This window comes from Haliaeetus albicilla, chromosome 8 (genome assembly GCF_947461875.1).
Source record: "Haliaeetus albicilla chromosome 8, bHalAlb1.1, whole genome shotgun sequence".
Lineage (NCBI taxonomy): Eukaryota > Metazoa > Chordata > Aves > Accipitriformes > Accipitridae > Haliaeetus > Haliaeetus albicilla.
In genome coordinates this window covers 24,376,926-24,401,751 of record NC_091490.1, presented here as the reverse complement: position 1 = coordinate 24,401,751, position 24,826 = coordinate 24,376,926, and the positions used below count along the sequence as shown (strand labels likewise).

Below are 24,826 nucleotides of genomic sequence, written 5' to 3'. Positions count from 1 at the left end.
ACATTTACTTCTAGAGTAGTTGGCATTCTAATGGCAGTTTTTGGGGTATTCTGTAAGTGTTTCCAGATTGCAAGTCTGGGCTGTTTGAATATGTAACTTTAAAAAAAGAAAAAAAGACACTCCTTTTTTTAAAGTTACCCTGCTCCTAGACATGTGTAAAAAGTATGTGCAGTATCACTTCCCCCCCGCCCTTTTTTCACTTTTTAATACTTCAGCTATATATGGAATCTCAGATAAGTTCTTTCTAGGCTTGCTAAAGTATCTGTGGGAAGCTCCTGACAAATTTAGTTTGACTTCTTACTATTTTTTTTCTTTCAGATCAGGCATGGTTCCTATAATTTCTTACCCTGTAATAAACAAATATTGCTAATCTAAGTAAAGCTGTAGACAGGTGGGGAATTGAGCAGAGTACAGAAAAAATGAATGAAACATTAAAACTAACTTTATTGCTTTCTTTGGATGTCATATTCATGCATCCTACCAAATTTAATATTAATTCTATCAGTAGAAAGAAAAGTGTAGCATGCAATAGAAATAAATGTTTGCACAAGAAAAATTTAGTTTAAACAGTCTGATGTAAATGTTATTCCATGCTTCAGTGTGTTTTGTGACAATAATCAGTACACATTTTTGGAATACAATCCAAAAGATAATGCTGTAATATTTTTAGTTACTAAAAATTCTAAAAATAGTAAATCTAGTATCATTAAGAGTACTATTATTAACTAGTGATATTTCTCCTTTGGGAATACTGCTGGCTATGACTAGAGTCAAGAAAGAGCTATAAAAACTAGACTTAATGTGTATTGTTGTGGGTTTTTTCCCTCATAAATAGTTCATGTGGAGGTGAGGAATGATCAGAATTAGCTAGATATTTATTTTAGATGAAAAGGACGATGTGCATTTATCACACAACGTGGTTGGTAAATTTCCGTAATGACTTTCAGTAAGTCTGAGGAGGCTATTTTAATGCTTCCCTCAAAAGAAACTGAAGAAAGGCTAAATTATTATACTGAATAGTGGTTTGATGAGAATTAGCAGAAAGCTTGATTTTAATTGGAAGTCTAATGTCTTCAAAGCTGAAAAATCTTTTTCAAGTACTTTTCTGCTTCTCTGATCACATGCCAGAAAGTTCTATATCAATTTTCACTTCAGATCATAGGACAAAAAAGAGATTTCAGCATTTATTCCTTATTGCAAAACCTAATGTGGATAACCTGTAAAAGGCATTGTTCCTTAGAAATTATGCACAAATGGAAAAAATCTCCAAACACCAACTCTATTCCTTATTTGCCATGCTCCCCTCTTCTCATAATCATTCCTTCACCTCCAACAGGTTTAGAGTTGAGACTATATATTGCGGAAGTGAAACACCAATGTTTTATCCATCAGATTGCCATGTTACCTTAAGTGGATTTGCACTAATTTTGAACTGTGCAGCAAGACTGTAGAATACTATATCAGTATTGTACAATATTGTTTTGGCCAGAGTTTTATTCCCTGTGTTTCATTAAGTATTCATCAAAATACTGTAAAAACACTAAATCTCCATGAAGAAAGCTAGCCAAAAAGTGTTCTGACAGTTATGGAGAAATGGGACACATGCACACATACATGACACAACTTCTTTTTAAGTAACTTGCAGAGAGATTTTAATCTTTTTACATTAAATATCACCTTTACTACAAGTAGTCCTGTTTATTTCAATGGGAATATTTATGGGCCTTGGTCCGAGTAGAAGAGGTTGTTTTCCATTGAAGAGAAAGCGTACCAGGCAATACAGTATCGAGCTTTATGAACAACTTTACTCATTCACCTTGACCCGATGCAACTTATTCAGGCATCAGATATAACTGCACAAATTTTTGAATATATGGAAAACTATATTGAAGCTAGCCTCAATTCCCCTTATCGCTAGAATAAATATAGGCGTAATAGGTAAAAAATAAACACAACTAATCTAAACAAATGTCCCGTGAATTCATATGCTGATTTTTTCATTATCAAATGTGAAATAATAGTTTATTATTCTGTTTTAAGTCTCAATTTGATAAATGACATGTGTGTGTACATTTTCACCCCCTACAAAGTTGGGATGTATGTACAACTAATAATTATTGGCCCCATTCTGTGCTACTCTATATTGAGGTTCATGGAGCATTATGCCAGTGAACCTCTCTCTTCTATGTTACATAATGTATTTTAAATGGCATTGCTACCAATGCATACTGTTAGGTCCTCAATAGAATATTTCAGGTGACATGTTAGTGACCGGTGTTTGACAATCTAAAAATATTCTAGAAGATGGGGAAGTTCACAGATGAGTCATGTGTATCTGTCAAAATATTGAAAATAATGTGTTAATTTGTTGTTATTCAGTATTTTAAGAATGGAGATGCTTTGGGCGCTTTTGAAAATGTAAGTGTTCTACAAGTCCAATGCTAAACAATGAGCAGATACGAAAATGATAACTGGATCTTGTAGCACTTGTTTTTCTTGTAAAACTTAGCACCAGGTCCCATTTCAAGTACTCTTGCCCCTTGTCTAAGAGAATGTAAGCTGGCTAATATGGAGTCTCAGGAGTCTGGGAGATTTAGTTATATTATGAAGCAAAGCGTGTCCAGTATTTCTTTTAATTTCATCTATTTTAATTTGGAAAGTACCCCAGGCTGAAGATTACAGTGTCAAATAATGAACTGAAACTTTTAACAATTTTTTTGTTTGTAAAGCTTTATATCAGAATGTAAATATCTGGCATCAGGGGTAAGCTAGCATTTAAAGTAGGGAGCATTTAGAAGGAGCTAAGAGGAAGTTTTGCTCTCATTGACATTACAAAGAAAGCTGTCATAAATTACTGCATAGCTTTCTAACCATATACAGAGGATCTAAATCTTACTCTGAAGTCTGACTGAGATTTTGATGTTACACAGATAAGCATAAAAAATATAGTTACACAGATAAGCATAAAAAATAAAATTACAGTGTCAAGTTGATATTCAGAATAAAAAAAAATTGTAGTCATGTGTTTAAAGTTAATTCAGTAAGTTCATTGAAAGTTTGGTGATTTTTGAAAGGCATCAAAGAGAAAAGCCAGAGTTGTATAGAAAATTTCCCATTGGTATTTGATCATCTCACTCGGAATATGGTAGCATAAGTAGGATTGGTGGATAGGTGGTGAAATACTGACATAGACTCCATAAATGCAGTAGGAGCGCTATTTAACAGTATATTTGATTATATCTGAGATATACTTCTGCATTTTCAGTGGAGAAATAGTTCAACACAGTCAACTGGAATAAAGTTATTCTATTGATAAATTATATTAATTTTCTTTTCAATCGTGAAGAATTGCAAAAAAAAGTTTCTGAGAAAAACAAACCCATAAACTCCGGGTAGACCAATTTATTTAATCTCTGAGTCTAGATGGAATTCAGGCTACAGCTTTCTCAACAAATTACCCCAAACCAGTCATTATTTCATGGCTTCATGAATGATAAGAATCTGGACCATTTCAGAGATAAGACATTTTACACTTGGGTCATTTTAACTGAGGCTGTTTCCTTCACATGAGTGATTATAATGTATATTTCACAACACTCTCAGGTATGAAAACATGATTTTATAACTTTTATCTATTTGTAGTTTTTGTGGTAACATTTTAGAGTTGAAGAGTAGAGTACTGAAATAAGCAAGTGACCACAGACAATGCAAGAAGTCCAGGCTACAGAAGGGATTTGAATCAGGATCTCAAAGACATGCAACAGAAGGCCATGTTTTCTCTTACCTACCTATCATTAGTTGGGTAGATTAGATGATAGCATGTTTAAAATGTAGGAAGCAAAATACCCATAGTCTTTCTTCTCTTCCAGTACAGGTGGTAAACTACAAGTCCTAAGCTTTCCCATTGCCTTTCAGGTAATTTCTCAGACTTCCAACTGTAACAGTGCAATTTCAGACCTTTCAGTTCAGTCACAGAGGTACCAGAAGGGGAAAATGGATACATGCAGTTTGTCTGAGCTATTTCATATTTCTTTGCCCTTTCCTTATTAAAAACCATAAAAATATACCCTCCATTTTCATTGCAAAAAAATCCTAGAAAAGAGTGAATGCAGCAGAATATTAGAAAACCTGAGTTTGAAGTTACCAAAATAGACTAATTTCCTTGTAATAAAGGGATGAATATTGAAAAGTGAGCACAAATCAAAGTTTTTGCATTTGCTATTGCCTTATGGGATATGAAGATGGAATCAGCCTACAGTGAGACAGACAGCAAAAATCTCATTTAATGATGCAGGATATATGTCTGCATATGGAGGAAATGTATTTGGGTCTTCTGTAAAGTAATAATAATTGAGTGTTTATTTTTTCATTCCCATTCATACCTTTCTTAGTACTACTTATGCTAAGACCACTGTTTATGGTAACAGTTAATGTAATGAAATTCCTTCTCTTCTTTTATATATTAAGTCATAAATTCTTAATAGGAAAGGCTGATTTTTTTCTGTGTGTTCTGTTTGTCTCAGTACCTAGCAAAGCAATGTCTTCACATACTGGAATTCTTAATGTTCTGGTGAAAAAAAAAAAAAAAGAAAAAAAAAGAAAAAGATTATATGCCAGTCTAGAAATATTTACAGAATCAGGGTCTTAAGAAAACTTTATTCAGATGAACTGAACAATTGATGTTTAGCCAGTGTTTTTTTGTTTAACTGAGGTATGTATTTGGCGATCTGTTGATTGCTTTTACCTCCACCTATGGGCATACCAACTACTTTGGTTGTTTTAGACAGTACTGATATATAAATATAACTCATAAAGCAGACATGAGTATATTTATATTATCACTTACATGTCAGCTGTATATTATTTTACCAAAGCAATATAAATAGCAGAAGAAATAAGAAGTAATCATTACCAATTTTATTTGGCAGCTACATTATCTGAACACCTAATATATGTACCTAGTGTTCTGATAGCCTATTCCAACTGTTTTTCTTCCCCTTGCTAAAGTAGCTTATTCTATACCCGAAGTACATGTCTGTCCCATTTGACCACAAAGCATTTTTATCTCCTCTGTGACCAGATGTACAGAAGTCAGAGTCTGGCTAATAAATGCAGATGAACATATTTTTACCTAAAAGATCAATATATTCACACCGTAGGAAGAGAGTTGATGTACATGGATTTATAGTTCCTTTGTGTTGCAACTGAATATATGTATACAAGTTGCAAAGTATTTATTCATTGCTGTTGGTTACTTTAGTGTTCTTACTGTCTGGGTTCAAGGCAAATAAAGATTCATTTTGTCTTGCTTAGTCTGCTTCTGCTTTATAGGTGCAACCAGCCTCTGCTGTGCTATGTCTATAAGAATTTATGTGGCTTATTCTATTAGGATTCCCTCTGTTCTATCTAAAGGAACATTGAATGTTCCTTTATGAAAAAGGATTTTGTACTATTTTATTTTTCAAGTTATGTCACCTTCCTGTTCAGTAGGTTCTTTTCCTCTTTGACTTTCAAGCTAATTTATTATATTAAAAATGTGAAAAAAAGATGGTAAGTTTCTGTAGCCATAATAGCATTTTTACTCTACATTCTTCCCAAAAGAAAATGTCTTTTGTGAGGATAGGCACTCACTTTGTATTATACCAACCCTGTTTATTTACTTTTTGGGTTGTTTACTTCCTTTCCTTATTATAAGCACTTGATTTTTTTACCTTTGGTATCAATCTCCAGGGAACCTTTTCAAATGCCTTATAAAAATTTAAGTACATGATGTTCACTTCAGACTTCTCCCTTATCTATCTCTTCCAATTATCTCATAATGGAGCAGAGTGCTACAGCTCATACTCTATTTATACATGTCATTTGCTTCATTCTTAGTTTGTTCCTAGGCTAAATCCAACTTGTAGGTCTTGGCATGGGTGTCATTTATTCTTTTTCATCTCTTGTTGACATTCTAACCAGTACTTGTATTTTTATCATTCCTAATGTACATTATAAGAATATTTTTTTTTTTAACTCTTCACTCTTATCTCTAATATGGTGGTTACAAAATGTGTCAATTCAGTTTCTGGCATTGTAGCCTAGTCTCTGCTTGGAAACTCCTAACATTTTAGCAATGTTAGGAGTATGACAACTGGAATATATAAAACTAAGCAGATTTATGATATTCATTGAATAACATTAACCATATTTCTGAGACTACTATACCCATGGATGTTGTTCTCATCCAGGTAGGAATTGTGTGGAATTACTTGTGCTAAGAACATGGCTTATGCAACTCCACAGAAATTAGAATCACTCCACACTGGGCATTATCTCCTGTCCATTTAAAATATTAAGGTGCTCTCCAACTTAAGTGGCTATAGAACTGGATCCTTGAGACTCTTCATATTTTAATTTTTTTAAGACAAAGCATTCTTAGGAGTTCATAAAGAGAAAAATGGGAGGAACAAAATAGCATTGGAAGGAAAGCGTTGTGATATACAAAAATTTGATTTTGAACTTCATGCATACTTGCCTTGTATTTTTATTATTAATTGTATTTTGACACAATCCAGAGACTTTGAATCTAGGTCAGACCACTGTAGAAAAGCACTGTAGGGAAAAAGAGGAGCGTATGATTCCCGTTTCAAAAAGAGTGTGGCAGAAGTCAAGCAATGTGCAGCAAGTAGATGGAGCACAGGACCAGGATGTATAGATCAAATATGAATCAAACAATGAAGAATTCAGGGTACTGAGCTACCCCTAATCCTGAAGAGTTACAAAAGACTGATACTTGAGAGGCACTTTTAGAAAGAAGAACGTTTGAAGACAGCAAACATGAAAGTGGAAAAATGACTGAGGGAAAAATAGACGAGGTTCCAGCAGTAAATGGAACACAGCCTTCCTCTAAACAGAACAGTGGCTTGATAACCTTCATGTGTAGATACGTGTTTGTGCGGTAGAGTAGGACAGGGGATTCAGCTCTTGACTGTGGGTAACTACTACTTCTCCAGAATCAGTTTAGCACAAAAAAGATGACCCATAAAAGCCTCCTTTTGGGAATGCTGTGTTTATGCATCTGCTTACTTGTACTTCTTTCAAACACGGTTCTGACTATGCCTGTAAAAGGATCAATTTTGATTTTATGAACCCTACAAATTGAAATAGGGAACTATATCATGCTTTATTTTAGTAAGCTAGCAGTGTATAATGCTGTTTCAGTTGACTGTGTGAATTTATACAGCTGAAAGTTAAGATTGTATGTTTTCTAACTCCCATTGTTAAAAGGGTGAAAGCTCTTACAGTATTAATATTTTGCCAGTCATAATTGTCTTTGCTCAGTTAGGCTTCTTTTAAAATTGAAGTGTGTCTGCACTGAGGCAGTCTGTTTAGTCTGTTATTTAGCAGATGGAACTGGTCTATTTGGTCCGTTATTTAGCAGACAGTGGTAAGCAATAAGAGGAAATAATATAAGAGCAGAGCAAGTAACACACTGTTGCTTATTTTAATATAGCCTCATTCTGGTATACCCTTTTTTCCAACTTTCCCCTCCATCAATACTCATTCCATTCCCGTGTATATTCCCATATTCTTTCAATTTTGTTCTTACCATCAATATAGTTATTATTGAAACAAATCATCAGTGTTTTCCTAATGATACCAAAGTGCTCCTGATGCTCTGTTCTGAAGTGCAAAATGTGCTCTGGAACTTCTGTATTAGTTAACATTTACAAAATGTTAATAGACAGCCTAATACAGGCGGTATGATTAAGGAAGGGTTGCAGAGAAACATCTGTACTATCTTAGACAGAACTAACTTGTGTTTGTGAAATGGGCTTTGACTGAATGATTATTAGCATGATCAAGTAAACAAGTGATATGTTCTGCTTAAACTACCCCTGTAGGAGCTCTAACAGCTAAATAGTGACAGATACATGATTTTTTCATAATCCTCTTGGAAATATTTTAGCACTTTAAGAACACTGTTTAGAGATTTGGCCTACAAAAATACTGTCTCAATTTAGGGAATTAATTTTGAAAATAAGATAATAACATTTGTCCAGATTTGAAGGAGACAAAAATGAACTAATTTATTTTTTAAATGCTGTTTATAAATATATAAATTTGCCAGTTGCAAAAGTTCTGAATGAATGTGTAACAGAACTATGACAGCTATTATTACTGTATTACGAATGGCATAGATGTTTTACAGAATCGGTAGAATGCCCTTCCTAACAGGCGCACTAGCTAAGAACCAGTGATGGAAGTATGTATAGCTAGCAAAAGTCTCACTGGTAATGAATGCACAACAGTTTATTATGCTAAATCAAGGTTTAGTTTTAAACATGGTTATGGATAACACCAATTTTTTTAGAAAGACTCAATAGCAATGTAAACCCAGATACCTATAGTCACATTTATGAATGCAATTCCATGAACATCACACTGTACAATCCTAGAAGAGTTTTTGGTTGTAGTCTGCCCACCCACCCTTTCCTCCCATTAGTTTCATTACATGGGCAATTGAAGAATTGGTCCATTAACTTTGTGGCAGCAAATTTATGCTGTCTTTTACACCAATACAAAGAAAGAGTTCATAATCACTGTCAGTCAAACACTGCAGTTGCACTAAGGTCCTGCCTTTTCCACTATCCAGAGTGTTTGCTCCTGCTATGCCTTTGCATTAGCTATGGTAATCCCAATGAGATGAGTCTGATCAACAAACTGATCCAACTGAAAACTCTCTCTCCAAAGGAAAGAATAAAAATTGTCTTCAATTAGAGCAAATTCCTAGTCAAACTCATCTGGAAATAACACCTTTGTAAGGGTGACATGACCGGAGACTCACCTCGTGGAGATGGCAGGTTCTTACACTGGTCATAAAACAGCATCCTAATTTGGCAATGTATCTACTGCTGTCTGCCAACAGTAAGCACAAGCCTATTTTACATGGTTGACAGGTAAGTGATTTTGTGTTTACATCTAATTCATACACAAATCTGTACCACTGGTTTATCTGGTAATAAGCAAATCAAGTGTTAATTGGTCAGCACTGATAGATTTAATGATAGTTGGCAAGAGATTGCATCCTTGAGAGCAATAGAGAGAGCAGTGAACTACATGTTGATAAACAACTATCTAGTTCCAAACATAAATCAAACAGCTACTGCATCTGTAAACAGAAAACTGCCTATATGACTTTCCTGAAAGCCAGTAGTAAGCTGATAAATACCAAGCAGATGATTCAGTGAAGACATGCAGCTGAATATTCCTTAATGATTTTGCTGCTTCTGCAGAGAGATCCCAAATACACACTAGTAAAAGACTCCATGCTGAAGACATGTACATACTTTCCATATTGTGTATATACTTGACTGCAGGTTTATCACTCATACACCATGACATTAAAGAGTTCAGCTAGTTCAAACCAAAACTGGAGGACCTGGAAGTGCAGTCTAAGCATAGCCTGATGTCCTAAACACCTCTGCGTTGCCAGGCCTCTGGCAGCAGCAGCTCTTTCTCTGTAGTGTGAGTAATAGCAAGCTCAAATCAAAGGCCAAGGTTTGGGCCTCTCCTCCTTTCAGGGCTGCGATTCCCTCCACTGCAGGCTGCAAAAGTAAGGAAGCTAAAGGCCCCTCTGTTCCATCAGTCTGAGCCCAACAACTTTGTGTAAAGTACCTACTGCCCACATTAAAATCCTGGGCAGCTGCTTTTATTTGCCACATCGTGTGCTTCTTTGTGAGGCTTTGCTACCGCTTCCTCCAGCCTGTGCTTAAGCTGCTTCATTGTGGTAGTTGCTGTCTATGCCTCCTTTGTAACAATTGTTTCTCATGTTTTTCTGGGGCTTTTTTGGTTGTGGTTTTTTTTTGTTTGTTTGTTGTTTGTTTTTGTTTTTAAACACACAACTGGAGAAATAATCAGTTTTATCATTTGGCCTTTGTGGATTACTACTGCAATAGTGATTTGGACTGTCAGACATATTTAGCTGTTGCACTATATGGCACTTGTCAAATAAAGGTTTCAGGTCATTTCTCTGAACATACAGTATCTTAACTTGCCAGTCCTACCAAGATATTTATGTTTACATTGCTAGGTAGATGCGTACATGGATTTACCTTCCACACAGGATAAAACTCAGCCAGCCTTCTTCATGCTGTATAAACTGCTGTGAGTGAGTCTGCTGCACAGGGCCCTAGAGAGCAGCTTTGGCACTTACTCCACACTCATCATATCCTTCTCTGGAGGGTATTAGGAGGTGACAAAGCAAACTGAGGTGACGGCTGGGGGTGGTAAGAGGAAGTTCTGAGGATTAGGGATGGAAGGAAAGGAGTAAGTGGCAAGGGTGGTAACAGAAAGTGAAATTGAGCACTTTTCTTCGTTCACATCTCCTAAGCTGAAGAAATATTCTATCTACAGTTTTCCTGAAGGAAAGAAGCAAAAAGTATAATAAGGAATCAAAGATGTATGTATCACAGGTATATAAAGATGTACATACTGACTACAGGTGATCTCACTGGAGACTAAAATTAGCAACAACTTCATTCTGGTTAAGTAAAGGTCTAAATATTTGAAGGTTATAGTGTCTCAAGAATTTCGCTGCTTACTTTCCCATGACTTGCCTGTAAAGTCCACTAGTTTCTGAAAATGTAGTTCATACCTGGATTGCCTTTTCAGAATAGGCATATTTGAGTTGTAGACTGAGTGCCAAACTTTCACTGACTGGAGATGAATTTTACCTGCAAGGATTTTCTATAGCAGACAGAATATTTTTTGAGGGAATGGTGTGATTCAAGTTCCAAGGCATCATGTTAGTATCACATCACAGGAAATACAGAAGGCATTTCACTGGCTTCATTTTGAAGCTGGATTTTTAGATCCAGCAACTGCAATATGTTTAGATGTTATTTTCTCAAGGTTAATAGTTACATACACTTCAGGGTGATAATGGTTTTAGACAAATATGCTAAATTTTGGGCTTTGTTTCTCCTCCAAATATCCATAGTATGGACATTTTGTTTGTCTTAAAGGAAGCAGCTTTAGGAGATGGAAAAAAAGGAAAAAAACCAGGTCACTCTGAACGGAGTCAGAGAATTCAGATTGCTTAGAGATAGCTCTTTGGTGGCCAATTAAAAAAGAAAAAAAAAGAAGCATCTTAAGCATAAACTGTACTCATTTTTAGCCTAACACTTGGGAAGAAAGTCTTCCATGTTTGAAGGGCAAATGCAATGCTTTCTGAAACTGCAGGCTATTCTAATTCATCTGATGCTTCTTCTAAAACTTTTCTTAGTATTTTCAGTGAAGATGGCTTTATTTTTGCCATTTTTACTGCTGAACTCTGCAGGAAGCTGTTAGACAACTAAAAATCATATTATCATCCCCATATAGTTATTCAGAAAGCAGTCCTGATAGCTAAGTTAGGACATAAATACAAGAAGAATACAGCTCCCAAAAGGGAGGACACAAAATATAGATCACATCCTAGCAGGTCAATGTGATACAAAAAGCAGCATAATGTCTTGCATAGTAACTGTAGTTGTACAGGAAATAAATTTAAAGCTACAAAGACTTACAAAATTTCAGATGTTCTGTTTTAATTGGGTCAGAAAACCTAAGCAATACCAATATTGAAACGAAAACAAAACTATTCTTTGGGTTGATGAATGCATTTTCCTTGGAAAAATTCAATAGATTTTCTACATAAAGAACAATAAAGGCAATATAACATATAATTACCTTCTTGAACAAAACACTTTTCAAAGGGAAAACAGGAACTTGTGATTTTGATATGACGTTGACATTTCTGTCTTAGAACTCAGAACATTCAATTTCTGAAACTTCTCTCCTTATGAAATGTTAGTCAATGAAGAAACATTCAACATATGAACACTCCATACACAGATCATATAAAGTCATCTGTTTACACCGAATGCTGTAGTTTAAGACAATTTTTCATAAGCTTCTGTTTCCTTTTGGGTAGACGCAGCTAATACTTCCTTATAATTTATTATGTCTTTGGTACAAATTTAGGTTAACTTACTGAATCCCAAAATTTCATTTTTGAAAAACAAAACAAAACACCCTTCAAACTTTGTTTTTCTGACTTGATATAATTATGCTGTGCATTTTTCCAGGAAATAATAAGTTGTTGGTTATAATTGAAGATTACCAAGTATTACTAGCATAATACAGTAAAAAAACAAAAGCAGAAAAGCCAGCAAATAGAAGTAATAATAAAGCAAGATGGTAACAATAAAAACTGTGGAATTCTTAGAGAAGAATCAATGTATATGCTCTTCTGAATCTCACACTGACATGCCAGTTTTATGTAAAATACATTGTATAATTTAAATAGCAAGAAAATTTTTTTCATTTGGGGAGAAAAATAGTAATTAAATACTTAAAGCAATAGGGAAATATCTAGTTAGAATATTTTTACTATTTGATTATTTTACTCAAGTTTATGTGAGTAGAATCTTTCCATTGATCTAAGTGGGCATTGGATCAAACCAACTAGGAAGCTGACTCTGTGTTTCAGGTAACATATTAATGAGTCATATTTAAAATTCTATTTTACAGTTGGTCATGTGATACTTTAAAAATGACAGATTGGGATTCACTCACAAAGTTTTTTTGTTCCTTTTTTGGATTTTTTTCTATCCATCTGCTCTTTTTTTCTTGTCCCTTCTGCTGCATTTTCAGAAAACTAAATCTTAATTTCTTATTTTTTTAAAGTAAAAATAAAACTGAGATAAATGATCTAATCTGTGAGGATACCATGTTTGAACAGCTCTCAGCTTTGTTCTACTTGCCGTTTTTTGAAAAGATGCAATCTTGAAGAGTAAGAAGGAAGAAAAAGATAACTTACAGAAGAGCAGTAACAGAATAGTCAGGTACATTTGTCTTGAGAAATAGAGTTTAAGTGAATAGTGATTTGGATTTCTCTGGCAATCAGAGGCTAACTTGAGTCATTTGCAAGGGACCAAACTGAAGAATAACGTTTGCTCAGCATTTCCTTAAAGTCAAGGCATGTTGGGCTCATCCTTTCTCTCATTAAACATGAGACCTGTGCACACACAGTGTTTTTTGCTGTTTTAAGCCTTGGACTACTACACCCACACAAGAAAAAAAAAAAAAAAGAAAATGTAATAACTAGCTCCTATGCCTAAACAAAGGTGACATGTTTCATTCACAGATATTTGGTTTTTTATATGTAAGAAAGGTGTGTGTACCTGTAAACTGCTATATCTAAATTAAGCAATGAGTCTTTAAGATTTTTATTTACTTAATATTCTAGAGATGACAAAATCTACCAGAACAATTTAAGGCTCCTGTTTATCTGAACACCTGTTTCTGTCTTTATCTGGATAATCTCCATGACAATGCCCCTCATAGTGTTTAGCTGCTTGCTTTGTAAGAGAAAAGTGTTAAATGGGCAGCATGCAAACTGAATCCAAACTTATTAAAACAAAATCTACAGAGAAATAACCTCACATGTTAAGTGTTGAAGTAGGAGTGATACAACTCCATCACTGCCATCCATCTATTTTGAACATACAGTGGATATTTTCATGCATGGTCACCATTAAGTTTCCAGTAGGCCTGAGGAAGAAGTAGCTTTTAAGGGCCACACAGCACCAATATGAGGGCCCATATGGCATTTATGCAGTGCTACAGAGTTTATTTATTAAAGCCTTGATATCTGTGGGCTATCCTAATGTGCAATACTGGAAGTAGGCTGAAAATTGATGAAATAATTCAAGAGGAGAGGAAAGCCAAGCATCTCAAAAGACTGAGATTTCTTAAGTTGATGAAGTTATAACTTCAAGAGTAGTGAAGTCCAGACATACCCATGGCACAGGCCAGGATTTTGAACACTAGGAATTCAAAAGGAAAAGGAATGACCTTTAGATTTACTATTAAGCTAAAAGACAAAGTGACAGGAGAAGATGGGTAATGAAAATGGAGAAGTTGCCAGAGGTAACACTAACTTAATGACACTTGGTGACAAAGAACTGTGAAATTGTTAATAGTAACATAGAAGGAAGCCTAGAGAGAATACATTCTGTTTTGACTGTGGTTAGACTTAGAGATGGTGGTGCTATGGGAGAGAATGAGTTCTTCCTGCAAAAGAAGAAGCAGAAGCAAAAATAAGAGAATGGGACTTTGACCAGAAGGAAGGGAAGTTTCCAAAGGAGAACGGAAAAGGACAGGAAGGGAAGAAAAACAGAGTCCTGAGTTACAATTCCAGATGGTCAAAGTGTAAAGAAGAAAGGTGCGTTGAAAGCAAAGGTCCATGCAGGATATTAGAGCAAAGAAAAGAAATGACAGGAGGGACAGTGTGCCATTTCCTCAATTTTTTCAAGTGAAATAGTGAATTCTGTAGTACATAGAGGAAGACAAGACAGGGTGAATTCTGCAAGGAACTAGAGAAAAGGAACTTGAAGAAGGGATTGGAAATATTCTTAAAATTTGGATGGAAAAATAGGAAGAAGGAGTTGGAATGAGAGGATGGTGGAGAGTAAATTGTGAGCTGAACATGGAGTAACAGAAGAGAGGTCTCAGAAGACCAAAGAAAGAGGTTTGGGGCCAGAAGGTAAATAGGTGGAGGGCTACAAACAACTCCTAAAACTATCCCTGACCCTGCAAACTGTCTTTAGCGTAGACACAAGTGTGTCTACCTGGGGAAATAACTAAGGGTTTTTTTTGAGAGAGAACAAGAGTCTTAATAATGTAAAAATTAATTGGCAATGTTACAACAGACAGAAGTTTGGTAAGCATTAATAAATAGCTTCAAACGGAAGGTTTGCAATGATTAGCATTAAAATACTGTAGTAGAAAATACTGTTAAACTTTAAATCAACAAATTGAGGCATGTTGTTGCTCTTAAGAACAGTAATTTCTAATTCATTCATACAACGTATGTGGGGTATCCAGGCAAGCTGCTTGACCCATGTATGCCTCGCCAATCACAGAGAAGATAGATTCAATGAATAGACTGCTGTAGTTGTAGGAGAAGGATCCATCATTTAGCTTTTGTTTTAGAACATCAACAGGTGATAGAGACATGTAGTTGTGATGTGGAGGAATAGAGCATGTTAGGCACATGAATTGTCCTCCTCCTAATGCAGTTTCATTACTCATGAATCACCAGCTGTCCTGTTGCCTTTCATAGCAAAGCAACCTTTCCCTTGAAACAAAAATTAAATGTTTGTTGAATGGCAAAGAGGAAAGTTGGTACAGAAAAATAATTTCAGGAAAGCAATAGAGAAATTGTCCTGGTGAGCAGAGGATAAAATTTGAGCAGAAAAAAATAAAGATATGGTAGCTTCTAGTGGGTTACGGTGTCTTGTGTCTTTTGCTCCTAACACTCTAACACAGAGTTAAATCTGTGCTGACAGTGACAGAAAGGTGTTATCACAGTATGCTTGATATTCAAAGAAGTTTGTTTCAAGTCTTTTTGACAAGTAGTTGCCAACATTATAAAAAAACCCAACAAACGTTACTGATATTCAATATGGGTAATTGACACTACTGCATACAGCTGAACAGTGTCTGGAATCAAACTCATGAAGCATACCCCATTACTCAGGGTTCTCTTATATTCAGACTTACGCAGACTTACTTTTTAAAAGCCTTGCATAACGGATTTTTATTGCAGTAGCTTTGTGCTATATATATCCTACACATGAAGTATTTTTGCCCAGAGGTTAAAAAGAGGTGTTTTAACATGCAATAAATTAACTTTAAAATATATATGCTTTCCCTTCCTTGTATGCTTTGAGGGTGGGGGGAAGTTTTACCAAACTTGTCAGGTATCTTCCTTGTGTGATTTTTCATGCACTATTTCTTAATACATCATTCACATTCGATTTACTAACTTTCTAACCTTAGGCAATAGAATTGCAACAGGAAAGTGTATTTGCAGTAAGAAGTCAAGTGTGTGGTATTTGCAGGGCCACTAAAATGGATAGGGAGATTGCTCTGAGATTTCTTTTCCCCATAGTAAAACATCATAGTATTTTCTGTTTTGTTTTTTTTTATAAAAAGTTTCTAATGACAAAGAATACAGATTGCAAATTCATTTTTTATTACTGCATCATTACTAGAATGGTGAATTTGTCACTGGTTTTCATGGGTGCAGGACTGAGATGATAATTCTCTTTTTGAATTTGCAAGACTGATTATGAATGGGGGATTTAAAAAAAAAAAGTATTTGGTTGAAAAGCATGCATACTACCCACCACTGAGTCTCAGTCACTTGCTGTCAGCCTTCCCTTAAAAATCTTTCCCTCAAAGGAATGGAAAAAATGAAGATACTTGGCACAGAAAAGTTTGAAAAATAATGCCATTTCATACCTGTTGCTGTAATATTAAATTGCTGCCATGAACCTGTATAGGTTTCATGAAGACAGTTTTATGTAACTGAGGCAGCTGATTGTAAAAAGGAACGTGAAGCTGGCTCGCAATCAGATTTTAAAATATATTTGTATTTATATACATAAAGGTATAGATACACATATACTATTTAAATTGTAAGGAAGAAAATTTTAATTAAGGGCTGAAATTTTTAGTATTTTGGCTTTTGAACAATGAAGCAAAGAAAAAGTTTGCTTTTGCATAGAAAATATTTTCTTGTGATTGCAGGTGCAAATTTTTACTTTGTGCAACCTGAAAAATTTGGTTTGGCCTATTTTCTGATGCTGTTTTGGATTTGTTTCAATTGAATCAAACAGCATTTGTTGGAAAGATACAGCAAAAAGGGTTTGAGCACACATACAGTTCTAAGCTACAAGGTTATTTATGCATCGTTGATCCTTTATTCTGTAACTTGTGATTAAGCTGAACTCAGTTCATGCTATTTCTGTCTTCATTAGTACAGAGAATTTTTATGGTGACATTGATAACACCTGGTCTCTATAAATCCATTAGTTATGCTAACATCCAATTACATAATCAAGCAAATGTAGGTATGTCTGGAAAAACTTCATTAGGTAGATTAATTTGGATTCACTGATTTAGAAGGTAACTTCTAAATAAATATACTCATAGAAAGAAAAGAACAAAGGAAATGCCCAGGTACAGATGTTGTAGCATACACTCTAAGTATTAAGATGACCAAACATGTCTTTGTTACATGACAGTTCAAATTTGAACCAGACAATTATACTTCATAAGTTGTTCTAGAGGAGTACTGTGAGAATTTAGTTTGGAAAAATAAAGAGATAATAGGTAATACTGCATAGTACAAGGCAATTATTAGAAGGTATGGAACCTGTGTTCTATCATGTACATTCACAATGTTGGATATTATAAAGAATCTACAAGACAATACTACACGAACACAGTTCTGCAGAGATCTTAAAAGTATTTGTTGGTTTATTCCTAATAAACAAATAAAACCCCCTATCAGAAAAAGACATTATACCTGTCAGTTTTAATTTTTCTACACTTGTTAGAAGTCATCTTTAAGAAAATGCAGGGCCATATTGCAAATATTAGATTTCATCAGTATAGTGCATGGCAAACGACTTCAGTAAGGACATAGCTTTTAAAGACTATGTCATAAAGTACCCAGAAAAATGATGAGGGCCTGATCTCCGCAATTCTCTCATGTCATGCTCACACTGCAAGAATGAACTACTGAATTAGGAGGCTGCAGAAGAAATAGCATCTTTTCTCTCTTTCCAGTAAGTGGGAGGAAACAAGCACCCTGCCTTCCCCAGTTACTACCGTTTGTTTTGTCTTTGAGCATGGAGAAGAAATGAAAAACTCAGAACTTTATCTGTGCAGTGTTCATCATGACCTATGCAACTGATGACTTACTTCCTACCAGAAACAAATAGAAGGCCTCCGCAAGTTAAGAACCAGTAATGGGAAAGTACTGGTCTCACCACCATTTCCTTCAGTACAATATGATGAGTTATCATTCAACAAGCAGTCTTGATCTGTCATATTGATTTTGATGGAACAAGCAGGCCTGGAAAGTTAAATGACCATTTCTCTGTGAAGCTCTAAATAAAGCAGAGATCTGAGTATTTCAGAACTTGCAAAACTTCAAAAAGAAGAGCTGCTACTCAAGACAGTCATCATTAAAATACACCGATCTTTTATTAAAAGCTATTAGAAAAAAATGCCTATTTTCTTTTTTTTGCAGTAAAATAAGCTCTGACAATAGCAGTTCACTTTAACACTTCAGATACTTCATTTTTAAGCACCTATCTACATAATAAACTTCCAGGTTTGAAATCTAACAGGATTTCACATATATTGGATGGCACATGCCAATAAAAAACATACTGTGTCTATATTACAAGGCTCTTTCTGTAGGAAAAACATAAAATGTCCCTTCCCATAAAGATGTATTTAATTAAATTGATGTAGTTTTTGTCAGATTGGCTCCATTTGTACAGTTAACACCTTTTCTTGATTCCAATGTCAAGAAGTAGTAAGCATAAACGTTTACAGCTCTTAGTACGTGTGTAGTGAGAAATCCAAATCATACTTGCATTTTTGAAGGATTATTTCTGCCAGATCTGCTATTTTCTAACACAAAAGAAAGACTATTTGTAGATTTGAGGGTACAAGGTAATATTGTTACTATAGTAAAGTGTGGTTATGGAGTTAGAATGACATTGTAAATAGCAATGGAAAAATGCAGACAAAATTAGTTACATAACTGGAGTGCAGACAGATTGGTCCCAGTGATTTACAGTTATGAGAAGTGCCTTGCATTAGTGTCCTTGGCATGCATTAGTATTTTCCTGCTATACTTTGTATTACATTAAAATGTACTACTCAGATTACATCTTGACTGAATTAGAAGAGTACAATGTATACTTGTACTTTGGGTATTTCAAGATGCTTCTTACAGTTTGAAAGATTCCACTGACATCACTGTTCTTTGGGTTTAAACTAGGGAAGACCACTATTAATGGTATTTAATTTTAAGAAGGTTCAAAAAACCACAGTATTTTCAAGAGAGTCCTATAACTTCAGTTGTTTTTGCCGCAGATGTATCGCCATGAATTTATGCATTTTCAATAAAGCTGAAGCAAGAGTCAGTAAAGCATAAGATGTGTTCTTTAACTTCCAAAAGCAGCTTTTCATGGAATATTCAATGTCTACCACATACACAGAAAAAGAAGCAATAAACCAACTGTATACACAAAATCCTTATGTTCATCAAACATTTCTGTCCCAGTAACCATTGTCAAGGAATAGTGTTTTAATCCTTCAGCTTGATTTCCTTTTGGCCAGGGTGGACTGAACTACAATGTCTTTTACAGGAAGATAAAAAACATGAAGCACAAATTGTTTAAACTACACTTTTAAATTACTTAGTGTCCTGGTTTCAGCTGGGATGTAGTTAACTGTCTTCCTAGTAGCTGGTACAGTGCTATGTTTTGAGTTCAGTATGTGAAGAATGTTGATAACACTGATGTTTTCAGTTGTTGCTCAGTAGTGTTTAGACCAGAGTCAAGGATTTTTCAGCTTCTCATGCCCAGCCAGGGCACCTGACCCAAACTGGCCAACAGTGTATTCCATACCATGTGACGTCCCATCTAGTTTAGGAACTGGGAAGTGGGGGGGCAGGGATTCGCCGCTCGGGGACTGGCTGGGTGTCGGTCGGCGGGTGGTGAGCAATTGCCCTGCGCATCATTTGTACATTTCAATCCTTTTATTACTACTGTTGTCATTTTATTAGTGTTATCATTATCATTATTAGTTTCTTCTTTTCTGTTCTATTAAATCGTTCTTATCTCAACCCAGGAGTTTTACTTCTTTTCCTGATTTTCTCCCCCATCCCACTGGATGGGGGGGAGTGAGTGAGCGGCTGCGTGGTGCTTAGTTGCTGGCTGGGGTTAAACCACGACACTTAGACTAGAAATACAGAACAAAACCAAACCTATTTCATAGGCCAGATGATCTGCATACACATATGCTATCACCCTGTACCGCATGTGTGCCATTTCATCAAAACCATTTGCTTGGAATCAAATTCCAACTAGTATTTATCCTGCAACAGAATAATCAAATTTTATATAAGTATATGACAATGAATTTTACTCACTCACTTGAAACATCTTTACTAACTTAATTAAGTCCAGAAAAAAGCTTGTTCAAGCCCTTCACTACTGCTGCTACTACTACTACTACTACCACCACCACCACTACTAAATGATCTTAATATTGCAAGTGAGGATCAGAATTTATTTTTGTTACGTTCCCGAAATACTCCTTTTCTAGGTAACACTTCATAGTGGGAAAAATACAGAAAAGAGCAATACTTGAGGTAAAACTTTAATCATTAAAAGATTACAACAAAGGTTCAAGTAGAATGAGTGTTCTCCCTAAAAATAAATAGCAGAGTATTGGGAAGGAACAGTATCTGGAGGTTTCTGTCCTTATCCCTGCCAGTGGGCTCCTTCAGCCATTCATTCTTAGCTTTACTTAGTAGATAGTAACCTTTAAGAAACAAAGTGAAATATTCTCTGCTTCGTAGCCAGAGTATCATGAAAGTGTACATTGGTTATAGAAGCATGATAATGTATTTCCTGCAAATGTAGAAGGCCAATATGGTTTTTACTTAAGTTTAAAAAAAGTCAGGAGAAGGAGGAGTTGAGTCACAGAAGTGGTGTTAGCAGCATTCATAATCCATTTTGCCATGGAAACTGCTGCACTGTGGAATTGCAATCCGTTGTGAGCACAGGTTGCTAAGGAAAGAGAAGTAGACAGCCGTTAGAAGGCTATCAGAGCAATTCATAATGGTAGTGATAGGAGGGTGATTAGCTCCCACATCCTCTTTCTTCATTATCATTAAATCATGGCTTACTGTTAACATGTTCTTTCATGATAAGTGGCTACTGTAGTCTTCTTACAGAAAAATCTGAGAGGTTAGTTTAAAATGTGTAAAAAAGATCACCAATACTGTTCAGCTTTTAAATGACATCCTTTATTTCAGCAGCTTGTGCCACTCTGTTTACCTACTGAAATATGTCCTTGAAGATTATGTACACTTAGCATGTGGCAGCTGCCAAATCATGGGACATGTTTCCCACTAAAACTGTCATCGCATTAATGACAGTAAGTACCTTGGGAAATGTGCAGACAAGAACAGAAGCAGAGCTCAGGCCTCCCACAAACCTGCTTACCTACCAGTTAACCCCTGAACATGCTTCCTTAACTTGCCTTAAAGTTACCAACTATCTAAATTGTACTTCTGTCAATGGCAACGACTCCTGCAGTCTTGAACAGGACAACACTTAGTCTATATTTAAGCTCAATAAAAGCCCAGAAACAAGTTGCTCTTCATCTGATGGGCTTTTCTTCTAGTTTGGTGGCAGTTTCTAGGACATTCCTCTGGGCCCAAGCTCTTTGAAATACCCAGTTGCAGGTACTCTTAGTTTAAAAAGCAAAGGGTAGGTGGGTTCCTCGTCTTAAATTCCAACTGCTTAAAGATCTTACCAGAGAAGGGGTAGAGCCAGGCAGGGCAGAAAAGCTCATCTAGGATAGGGGTTGCTATTACTGCTGTGTCAAACGTGTCATTGCACAGAAATAAATTCAAAATTCTGTAAGTTCTGAGGTACTTAATGCCTTCTTTGCCTTAGTCTTTAATAGGGAGACCAGTTATCCTCAGGGTGCTCTGCCCCCTGAGCTGGAAGGCAAGGATGAAGAGCAGAATATACCCCCCTTAATCCAGGAGGAAATAGTGACCTCCTACGCCATCTGGACACTCACAAATCTATGGGACCAGATGGGATCCATCCTAGAGTACTGAGGGAACTGGCAGAGGTGCTTGCTAAGCCACTCTCCATCATCTATCAGCGATCCTGGTCAACAGGGGAGGTCCCAGAGGACTGGAGGCTTGCCAATGTGACTCCTATTTACGAGAAGGGTCGGAGGGAGGATCCGGGGAACTACAGGCCTGTGAGCCTGACCTCGGTACCAGGGAAGATTATGGAACGGTTTGTCTTGAGACCACTCACATGGCAAGTCCAGGACAAGCAGGGGATCAGGCCCAGTCAGCATGGGTTTATGAAAGGCAGGTCCTGCTTGACCAACCTGATCTCCTTCTGTGACCAGGTGGCCCACCTAGTGGATGAGGGAGAGGCTGTGGATGTTGTCTACCTTGACTTCAGCAAGGCCTTTGACGCTGTCTCTCATGGCATACTCCTTGAGAAGCTGGCATCTCATGGCTTGGACAAGTGTACTCTTCGCTGGGTGAAAAACTGGCTGGCTGGATGAGCCCAGAGGGTTGTGGTGAATGGGGTGAAATCCAGTTGGCGGCAGGTCACAAGTGGTGTTCCCCATGGCTCGGTGTTGCGCCCTGTTCTGTTCAATATCTTTATTAATAATCTGGATGAGGGGATCGAGTGCACCCTCAGCAAGTTTGCAAACGACACCAAGTTGGGAGTCAGGGTCGATCTGCTTGAGGGTAGGAAGGCTCTACAGAGAGATCTGGACAGGCTGGATCTATGGGCTGAGACCAATTGTATGAAGTTCAACAAGGCCAAGTGCCGGGTCTGGCACTTCAGTCACAGCAACCCCATGCAGTGCTACGGGCTTAGGGAAGAGTGGCTGGAGAGCTTCCCGGCAGAGAAGGACCTGGGGGTGCTGGTAGACGGGTGGCTGAATATGAGCCAGCAGTGTGCCCAGGTGGCCAAGAAGGCCAACGGCATCCTAGCCTGTATCAGAAATAGTGTGGCCAGCAGGAGCAGGGAGGTGACTGTTCCCCTGTATGCGGCACTGGTGAGGGTGCACCTCGAGTACTGTGTTCAGTTTTGGGCCCCTCACTACAGGAAAGACATTGAGGTGCTGGAGCGTGTTCAGAGAATGGCAACCAAGTTGGTGAGAGGCCTGGAGCACAAATCTCATGAGGAGTGGCTGAGGGAGCTGGGGCTGTTTAGTCTGGAGAAAAGGAGGCTGAGGGGAGACCTTATTGCTCTCTACAACTACTTGAAGGGGGGTTGTAGCGAGGTGGGTGCTGGTCTCTTCTGTCAGGTGGCTGGAGACAGGACGAGAGGAAATGGCCTCAAGTTGCGTCAAGGGAGATTCAGGTTGGATATTAGGAAAAATTTCTTTACTGAGAGGGTTGTCAGAGATTGGAATGGGCTGCCCAGGGAAGTGGTTGAGTCACCATCCCTGGAGGTATTCAAAAAGTGTGTAGACAAGGTACTCCAGAACATGGTTTAGTGGACATGATGATGGTTGGACTCGATGATCTTGAAGGTCTTTTCCAACCTAAATGATTCTAAGTTATAGAGCTTAGTTCCAATATAGATTCTTAATATGGTTATGTTTTTGCTTCCTCTGAATAGGAAGCAGTGTAATTATCCATTCTACAAGGAATACTACAAGAAACCACACCAAAGCTAAGTGACTAGCTAAAATTAACTGACCTCAGTGAGTGAGTCAGATTGCACCTTCTTTCTATGACATGCTGACCCTGTCCTAGAAAATGATATGCCTAAACTTCTGGTAATAAGTAAGCAAGCATGAAAAAGTCACATTACCTGAGATGCCATCCATTCTGGGCCCACAACTAAATAATCCTCCAATTCTCTAAGTGTACAGAAATGTATGGTATTAGACAATTTTTTGAGGGGAAGAGAGAGACTACAGACAACATTAGATTATACAAATACTGTTTCAGCACAGGCTTCCCATGCAAGAAGGGAAATACTGAAGTCAGGCTCCTGCTTGAAAAATACGACAGTACATATAAGAACAAGTAACTGAAGTACAGTCATTTGATGAAAGACTACTGGAAAGAAATGCACAAATAAATATCAAGTATGCTTATGAACAGAAAAGGTATATGCAGTTTTGCAACACATGATGGTATACAGACAAATGACAGGTAAGGAAGCAACTCACTTTCATGATGTCACTTCAGCAATAGTAGAACAGTTCTCAAACTGAGCACTGACTTCTCAGGAAGGCAGAGAAATTGTGCTGGGGTACCGTGATTCATTGCTGGAGGAGAACTGGGATTGGTGAGGGAGATCCAGTCAGTTGGGTAGAGCAGGGACTTCAGTGGAAATGGAACTAATGCTGCACTCATCCTGCAGCAAGCAGTGCAGTGACAGAACTCTGGAATGGCCTAAGTTTTTTTACACAACGAATGCACATGGTTTTTTCCCCCCTTGCCAGACCCTGCAACAGTTTTCTTTTCTCTTCTAGTCTGTAGAATTATTGCATGAATTGTGCTCAGACTGAATTGAGGGACAGAAACATGAAATACATCCTGGCAAATTTGGGGAGAAGGGAGGAAAAACAGATGTTACTGCTGCTTTAATATAGTCAGGAAGGGGAGTTATTTTCTGTACAATATTGTATGATTGCAACATAATTTTGCTTTCACGTCTCAGTATTTCATTGTGACAAAAGCAAAGTTCAGAGAGGGTGGTTTGCTTGGTGCGTGAGCATTTGATTAAAGGTAAACACAAACAAGTGAAAGCTTAACTGAGACACAAATGCTTAACAGAGACGTGAACAAGATATAAAAAAGAAGAATCATTAAAATGTCAATTTTACAAGAAGGGAGTTAGACTGAGGTGGAAGGTTTAACCTGAACATCAAGGAAATCTTCCTTACAAAGGTGCAGATATGAGAATAGTCTTCCAATGAAAATACCAAAACCTTAGATGCTTCTGATTTTGCAGTGTAGAGTGTCCAAGTAATATGAAAATGATTCTGCATGTAAAGGGGATAAAATAAGTTCTCGGTTTGCTGGTTTTGTTTTGTTTTGTTTTGTTTTGTTTTTTAATCTTTTAACATTAGTGATTCAGATCCAAGTGAGCTTTTGGCTGAACACTCTCTCTATATTCCTCCAGCTATATAT

The 24,826-nt window shown here is 36.8% G+C and overlaps 1 protein-coding gene and 1 long non-coding RNA gene across 3 annotated transcripts in view; one reads left to right on the top strand and one right to left on the bottom strand.

Annotated features, from left to right (window-relative positions):
- The window catches only part of KCNT2 (potassium sodium-activated channel subfamily T member 2), a 158,110-nt gene that overhangs the window by 12,218 nt on the left and 121,066 nt on the right, over window positions 1–24,826 (top strand). The window lies entirely within an intron of this gene.
- The window catches only part of LOC138686428 (uncharacterized), a 44,701-nt gene continuing 40,142 nt past the window's right edge, over window positions 20,268–24,826 (bottom strand). The window contains exons 4-5 of the long non-coding RNA XR_011325802.1: window positions 23,496–23,542; window positions 20,268–20,696 (exon numbers count right to left, since the gene is read on the bottom strand). This is a non-coding gene — a long non-coding RNA (uncharacterized lncRNA). The remainder of the gene's footprint in view (window positions 20,697–23,495; window positions 23,543–24,826) is intronic.